The sequence below is a fragment of the Haemaphysalis longicornis genome, unplaced genomic scaffold (genome assembly GCF_048455015.1).
Source record: "Haemaphysalis longicornis isolate Haplotype H1 unplaced genomic scaffold, Haemaphysalis longicornis Haplotype H1 scaffold_8, whole genome shotgun sequence".
Lineage (NCBI taxonomy): Eukaryota > Metazoa > Arthropoda > Arachnida > Ixodida > Ixodidae > Haemaphysalis > Haemaphysalis longicornis.
In genome coordinates this window covers 82,680,831-82,689,269 of record NW_027526445.1, presented here as the reverse complement: position 1 = coordinate 82,689,269, position 8,439 = coordinate 82,680,831, and the positions used below count along the sequence as shown (strand labels likewise).

General features: G+C 43.7%; 1 non-coding gene across 1 annotated transcript; it reads right to left on the bottom strand.

Annotated features, from left to right (window-relative positions):
• Positions 1 to 477: 477 nt before the first annotated feature.
• Trnat-agu (transfer RNA threonine (anticodon AGU)) lies at positions 478 to 550 on the bottom strand. The gene has a single exon. It is a non-coding gene; the product is annotated as a tRNA-Thr (tRNA).
• Between the last annotated feature and the right edge of the window lie 7,889 nt (positions 551 to 8,439).

The window sequence follows — 8,439 nt, the reverse complement described above, 5'->3', positions numbered from 1 at the left end:
CCCAGTACAACCTAAACTTGGAGCGCAGTGAAATAGCTGCTTGGTCATGCGATAAGGAAATAATTTACGTATGGAAATACTTATTTACAAATACCTCAAAGACCCCAGTGGGCGGGGTTTTACATGAGGGGTGGATGAAAACAAAAGGTTACAAATATAGGTACAGGTTACAAGTAAGCAAGATTACAAAATATAAGTACGAACGGTTTCGGTACAAATGCTTTTGTTTCTTAATTATTTAAATGTATATATATAGTGTGTGTATATGTAAATATATATATATATATATATATATATATATATATACATATATATATATATATAGCCAATCAGATTAGGAAAATGAAGGGCTCGTTGAATAAGACAGAAATAATGGTTGGCAGTCAAGAAAACCTCGGAAAGCAAAGGGGAGGATTTGGGAGGTCATTGAAACAGATAAAGAATTTGGAAAGAAGGAAAGAAAGTGGAGACCAAATGCCCGCCAGGTGGGATCCGAACCCACGACCTCCAGAATACTGGTCTGGTGCGATAACCACTACGCTACCGGCGGGGTTATTCTCCCCTCCACTTTCTGGGGTATTTATGTTTAGGTAGCTTTGTTTCCTGTGTTTGGGGGTGGTAGCCATTGCCACTCGGACAACTCGGTGTGAAGGGGACCTTCTTTTTAACCCCGGGCCGTGACTCGAGTGTCTGCGACGTGTCGAGAGTGGTCGACCAGCGTTGAACCCTCTTAACCTTCGTATGTCACCAAGACTGCCAGAACAGAGGCCCTCGCTATGCATGTAGCGAATCAGAATAGGAAATGAGAGGCTCGTTGAAAATTACACAAAAATAACAGTTGGCAGTGAAGAAAACATCGGAATGCAACGAGCCCCTCATTTCCTATTCTGATTCACTACATGCATAGCGAGGGCCTCTATTCTGGCAGTCTTGGTGACATGCGTAGCTTAAGAGGGTTAAACGCTGGTCGACCACTCTCGACATGTTGAAACTCGAGTCACGGCCCGGGGGTTAAAAAGAAAGTCCCCTTCACCCCGTGTTTTCCGAGTGGCGCTGGCTACCACTCCCAAGCACAGGAAACAAAGATACCTAAATATACATACCCCAGAAAGTGGAGGGGAAAATCGCCCCGCCGGTAGCGTAGTTGTTATCACACCAGACCGGTATTCTGGAGGTCGTGGGCTCGGATCCCACCTGCGGGCATTTTTTCTCCAATTTCTTTCTTTTTTTCGCTATTCTTTATCTGTTTCAATGACTTTCACATCCTCCCCTTTGTTTTCCGAGGTTTTATGACTGCCAACTGTTATTTCTGTGTCTCATATATATATATATATATATATATATATATATATATATATATATATATATATATATATATATATATATATATATATATATATATATATATATATATATATATATATATGGAGGGCCAGTCTTCATCCTGAGCAACATACAACGAGAAGCACACTCGATTATATAGGGGCAGAAGGTGTGCTACAGTGCACCCTTGTTAAGAACATTGGTGGGTTGGGGCGATGGAACAGGGTAAGGTAGGCACTTTATGTGTGCGTACAAACTTTCGCACCGTTGTGCTGCTCACAATATAACCACACCAAAAAAAAAAAAAAAAGAAAGAAGATGCGGTACCGCGGACAACAAACTCTTTCCTGAAAAGCACAGCAATATACAACTTCATTCCAGTAAAAAAAGACAGGGTGTTAAGCTGGTGAAAAACACACTTTACACACGAATTACACGAATAAATGAATGGTGCAGGGAACGTTTCGACCCACGAAATTCAAAGTACAAGAACAACAAATACAGAACGGAGGCCGCCGGTGACACATTCATTTCTGAAAATACACACTACCGGCGGCGTGGGGAATGTCAGGGCAGTTTACAAGTTCACAGAAGTCACAGAAGGGCGCACGTGCCAGCTACGCAACCAATTATTTAGCTTGGTAGGAAGTATCTAGGTATGTCCTGCGTGGAAGTTACTATTTAATCGGTCACCAGTAAGCGTCAACAATTTTTCGTGTATATGATCAAAGCAAGTCACAGCAGATGGAGGCATAGAAAGAAGTGAGTAATGAATGAGAAATCATACGGTTAACCAATCTGTCCAAGACACGGGGCGGTGGGGTACCGCGCGCATGGCAAATGGTGAGTTACCGCGCGAACGGCGCGTTCGCCGGAACAAATTTGCCACCCAAGAAGGGCTGCCAACTTCCGTAAACGCCCCTCGAGCTCTCAACTGGAGTACAATGCGGGAGCGTAGGCATACTGGTAATGCAGCTACTATTTCACATAAAAAAGGGCGACTGCTCGTGGTGAAGGGGACCTTCGGTTCCCCTTCGGTTTCTACCCGGCGGGCATTTATTCTCAACTTTCGTTCTGTGTTTCCCAATTCTTTATCTCTTTCAATGACGTACCACATTATCCCCTAAGCTTTCGGAGGTTTTCTTGACTGCCAACCCTTATTTGTACCTTAATTCTACGGGCCCCACATTTATTATTCTGATTCTGTACATGCAAAATCAAAGGCCTTTGTTCTGGTAGCCTTCGTGCAATAGGGAGCTTAACTGGGTTCAACGCTGGTCGACCAGTCTCGACATGCTGTAGACACTCAGGTCACGTCCTGTTCATTGAAAAGGTCCCCTTCACCCCGTATCTGAGTGCCGCTGGCTACAACCACCAAGCGAAAAAAAAAACAAATTACCTGAAATAAATACCCGAGAAAATGGAGGGGAAAGAACCACGGCAGTAGCGTAGCGGTCGTCGCAACACACGCGTATTCTAGAGGCCATGTGTTCGGGTCCCACCCGGCGGGCATTTTCTCTCCACCTTCTTTCTGTCATTCCAAAATGATTCCAAGGTGTTCCAATGACCTACCACATTTACCTCTTTGATTTCCAAGGGTTTTTGACCGCGAACCTCGATGTCTAAATAGATATCTGTGTGTGTATAATGCGCTCTAATTGTCTAATGTCTAATGTGCGTGTTTAAATTGTTCAGGGATTGTCGCTTCTATCATCTGCGTTTGCGAGATTAGTATTTTAAGGCAGGTGGGCCACAATTAGTTTGTAGTATTCACACTGGAGCTTGGAACCCCAATCAATCTTTTGAAGATGCATCGCTTGTTTCGGTCGCCACATTATACAGGCGTAAATGTTTTACTACTCACGTATTCTGCGGTGACAGCCTCTAGAAAACTTCCATAGTAGCAATTCGGTAGGTGTACACTCTCCCAAATGAGAAAGATTTATGCGCGTAACCATCAGCCTGAATTAAAATTAACAGACGTGCTTTCAACAGTTTACTTACTTCTTAACCACTTGTAACTACTCAAGTAAAACCGATAGTTATAGGGTCGACCTAGACACGGCTGACGTTCTCTTGGCTTCTTGACATAGGTTTGAAAAAATTTGGCAGAACAGTGCAATAAATGCTTACATTATACAGGCGTAAATGTTTTACTACTCACGTATTCTGCGGTGACAGCCTCTAGAAAACTTCCATAGTAGCAATTCGGTAGGTGTACACTCTCCCAAATGAGAAAGATTTATGCGCGTAACCATCAGCCTGAATCAAAATTAACAGACGTGCTTTCATCAGTTTACTTACTTCTTAACCACTTGTAACTACTCAAGTAAAACCAATCGTTATGGGGTCGACCTAGACACGACTGACGTTCTCTTGGCTTCTTGACATAGGTTTGAAAAAATTTGGCAGAACAGTGCAATAAATGCTTACCTAATAGCGTTTTATTTATCTTAGACAAAAGTATAAGCTACAAAAGCAAAACATAAAAGTGCGCGCCAAAGTCGGAGCGCGTCTCTAATAAGACATTAAGGATTGTCTTTTAAATTTAGAGTGTCTTTTTAAAAATTTTTTGCCTATGTATTTGCCTCATGAAACAAACCGTAAAATCTTCGAACAATCATGATGTATCCGTGGACCGTAAAAATGCTTGAAAATATGTCTCTCTTTGTAGGGGAACTGCAGGCGAAGCTCCTTGGGAACGGCTTAGCCCGGGTTAAGAAGTCCACCAACCGGTGTATACCGGAGATTCTTCGTACACATTGCCAACTTTGGTTGTGTCTGTAGAAGCCTCAACAGACACATTTTGTTGGTGAGCACTATTTCACCGTGCCTGCAGTCAGTTGCGTTTTTTTTTTCTTGCCAACTGGTACTAGCATTTTGACTCCGTAAATCCCACATGATTCGTTTTGTGCCGCCTTGCAATGGCTGCACCCTTCATTTTAAATGCGTAGCGGGGGTGGAAAGAATCGCGGAAAGTGCAGGTAAAAATAATGTGTTACGGGCTCCACGGATGAGCGCGTTAGAGAGTCGCGTTAGCGAGTTAAAAAGATAGTTTGGGGGTCGAGAGTCGACAGGCGGTCTTTCTTCAAACGTTAGTATCATTGCTGAGCGGGTTAGTTCAGTAAGCTCTCTGTTCGCTTTCTTCAGTTTATTGAGCTATGCTCTTCTGTTGCCTGATACGATGAGTGATGCACGCAAAACAAAGAGCACCCATGTCTACTCTTCATTCCACAAAAAAAATAAAAAAATGTATTTCCTGTACCGCGTCGATGCAAAGGTAGGTTCCTCGCGAAGCCAATGAATTGCTGATTTTGCCACAGTGGCTCAAGGCTTTCATTCGAAACGAGTTGGGCGGGACGAGTGCAGAGGGTGCCTTGCTACAACCTGCGCCCCTCGCCTCCTTCGCAGGGACGCTCGCTTTGATATGTGACAATCAAAAGTAATACAAAGGCGGAATCAGGGTTCCAAATGTGTGAAAATCTTCATCCCACAAAACCGCAGGTAAACATAGGACCCATGGAAACCCATGACAATGACAAACATTAAATGACCTATAGTGTGTAGGACGGCAACCCAAGACAAAGGCAACAATGAAATGAACTATACTATAGAGCACGGATTGGGCTTAACCCGAGCTAAAATATTCATGGTATGCGCATGCCTGTGCCAAAGTGGCAGAAGCGTTTGCATACTTAATACGGAAATGCGCGAGGACCTAGCGATTTGTTCCAGAACAGTGAGATTTTTTGGAATTTAAGGCAAAATCCCATGGATGCATAAAACCGGAGTACTCCCGGATTACGTACGCCTCGAGTGCCATACGGCGCGGCCTTAACGCCTACCGACGACGCCTCATAAGGCGAGTAACCAAATCAAAACCACTGCGCGTATGAACGCCCAGCCATTGTCTTCTGTGTGGTTATACAGAAGCCTATGGCCAAGCGTACTTCAATGTGCCAGGCAGTGTGGCTAAACAACCTGAGAGTCAGCTTTGTGGCGGCCAGTTCACCTACATTTTAACAGAATAAAGTGAACAATGCATATTTTCACCAAACTACATTATAATATATAATTAAACCACTAGAACAGCACATTCGCCCTCCATTGGTGCCCTTATTCTATTCACCAGTACGTTTACTGGGCAGGCACAAAACATCCCTATATATTTTGAACACGGGGCCCATTCTCACACTGAATGTTGCCGTAGCTCAGCCGCAAACCTGATACCAAGCTGCTGTTGTCAGAATACAACGTTAAGATAAGGCTAACACTTTTTCGGCAATCAGGCCCCAATTCAAGCCCCTAAACAAAAAGTAGGCCCCTTTATCGTAATAACTGTGTATATCATTACTACGTATTCTATGCTTTTTATAAGTTTTATCATCGTAATCCTGTTTGATGAATAAATATGAATAAAATATCAAGCAAAAAAATAGGGGTTACGGGACAAATTAAGTGCCGGTATTTTGGGAGGAGCGTAAGTCTTATGTCAGGTTTTACAAAGCTTCATTCTACGGCACTTCGGTGATTACGTTTTCACTTCGTTGCTTTCTGAGGATAGCTTGCCTACAACCGCGCGCATGTACTGCAGCCCGCACGCTGTCGACCGGCCGACAAAACGAATAAACCCGCACCGAAAGCCAGTCTTCAAGCTTACCTTTCACTACGTGCCCGGGAGCGGCTCCTGCAGATTTTAACAAGCTTATCACAGCCGGCAGTGTCATGTTACGTGCAGCATTGCAGGGCATATTCGGTTAAGTTCGAGTGTATATGATTCGTCGATCCAGCACAATCAAATACCGGAAACATTTTACGGATGCTAACACATAACTAGGTTCTTGTTTACGTGTGGTGGGATACTTTCACTAAACCGTTTTAGAGGTTCGGCCTGTCGGCGTCTCCTGTCGTCGTCGTCATGTCACGTAGTACCTGAACTACTAAAACACAGTGTCCATATTTTTTCCACGCTTCCCATAACAACACAAAGAAAACTAAATAAAAGTGTACCATGGGTACAGCCGGTTGAATATAAATTAATATGTTTGAAAAATTGTTGAACGCTTTTCGTTTGTTGTGGAAATCTTCAAGTAGAAGCAGCAGCTGCTTGTAGACAGGTTATAATTTTGCGTTAAGCTGAAGTACCCACCTGCTCCCGAAGCTGGGCCTTCTCGGGTCAGGTGGTCTGTCAACGCAGGAAAAGGCATAATGACCTGCTGGCGGGACATTGTTGATAACCGAGGATGAGCAACCAGTGTCATGTGTGGGCATTGTACTTCGGTCACGTTGAACCCTGCCACTACCACAAGCTGTGGAAGGTGTGACAAGCAAATTGTATAAATCCGGTTTAACGCAAGAGAGTGCGCCACCACCTCAGCAAGCGCGCAATTGCTCGTCTCTGCTGCGTTTCTCCGGCGTCCAATCAGCGCGCACCGTGTGGCACGACAGAGTTGCAATCTTTGAATACACTGCATGCTTCGCTCCTCCCCAGGTTTCCCATTAGAGGAAGTGGCGTGGTATTTTATCTTGTTTAAGTGAGAGGTGAAACATGTTTGAAGTAATATGAATACCTATCATTTTATTTGAAAAGTTGGATGTTTTTCTAAATGAGAACAAGGCGAAGACGAAACGTTGTCTCGCATGAAGGTGCATAAATATCCTGTACTTTTGTGTTGGTGATTTTATTGACCCATGTACATCGGAACACTGAAACATGCCATCCAAAGTTTTTGTAGCTATAGTGCACCGGTATGCACACCTCTTGATGCTTTGCTTTGTATGAACTATTTCCTAGACTAAATGGATCAGCAAAGGTGCATATTTTTACGCCTACTTGTAATTCGACTCCTATAGGGCCCTCATATATACCTGCCCAGAGGAGACGCAGAAGTATTAAACATTATTCATTCGAGCCTTTGGTGCTCATCTGTGGGAAGCCGACTGGTGGTATGTTGAGAATAATCACTCTATCCTTCCCTGCGCCTTCAATATGAACGGAAACCAGCGCTTTTGTGTGCGTCCAGGTATCAGGACCACGACACCTGAAGGTTGTTTTGCACGACATACCTGCAACTTTGGCGAAACATCAGTCAGTTTTTCGAAATGGTCTTGGAACCATCTTGAGCTAACGTTCCATCGTGATAAATAGAAATACGCACAGCCGAGCGCGTGGCTTTCAGTAGATGTCGCGCATCTTCATGACAGGCCACCTATGTGTCAGTGCGAACAAGTTATGAGAGTTCATGATCAACCTTGATATGGAGACACCATCGTATTTCCATCGTCCATTGGGCGCTCAGCATGAAATAAAAAATATAGTTGATAGCTGCGTGCGCTGTTTTTAGTCATAGCAGCAACAATGCTAAAGCTTGTGTGAGGGGTCGCCAAACGCAGTAGGAAAACAAACAAAACGCTCGTACGCGAACGATGGTGTTTCAATATCAGCGTTGCACCGAACCTCTCGCAACTCCTTCGCCCTCCACATATGCAGTCTGTCGCTAGGATGCGTGGCATGTACTGAAAGCCGAGCGGCATGTTGTTCGTAGTTCAATTTATCACATTAGTGCATTCGCACTTTCTTGGCTCGTGCTGAACACGTCGGATATTTTGTGCAAGGTGAACCCGAACAAGAAAGTATTTCTCCCAAGACAAGTAAACGAACTTGAGCGTAGTTAGTCATAGACCCTCTTCCGTAAAATAAAATCGTTATGATTAATTTTGAAGCAGCGGCCAAGCCTATAAATATACCTGGTTAATAAAATTGCTTCGCATGGGCTATTATTATTCACTAGTAAATAGTAATAAGCTGTTTAATATTTGTTGCATGTAGCAGACATTACGATAGCCGACAGTAATAAATATTCTCATTCTTTTTCTTTGCGACAGTTACATCTGTGGGTACTTGGTTCAGCCAGGACTATCTGGCGGCGTTCTTCAGTTATATAGATTAGATAGATAGAAGAAATACTAAAGTATCCATCTGAGAGTTGGATATACTTAGCCCAGCGTTCACGTGTGTGCCAACTTTCAACCGGTGGCCACAAAGTTGCCATGCCGGACCTTGTCGAATTTCGACGCTTGCATTCCAGCATGCTCACAGCTACAACGATGATGAAC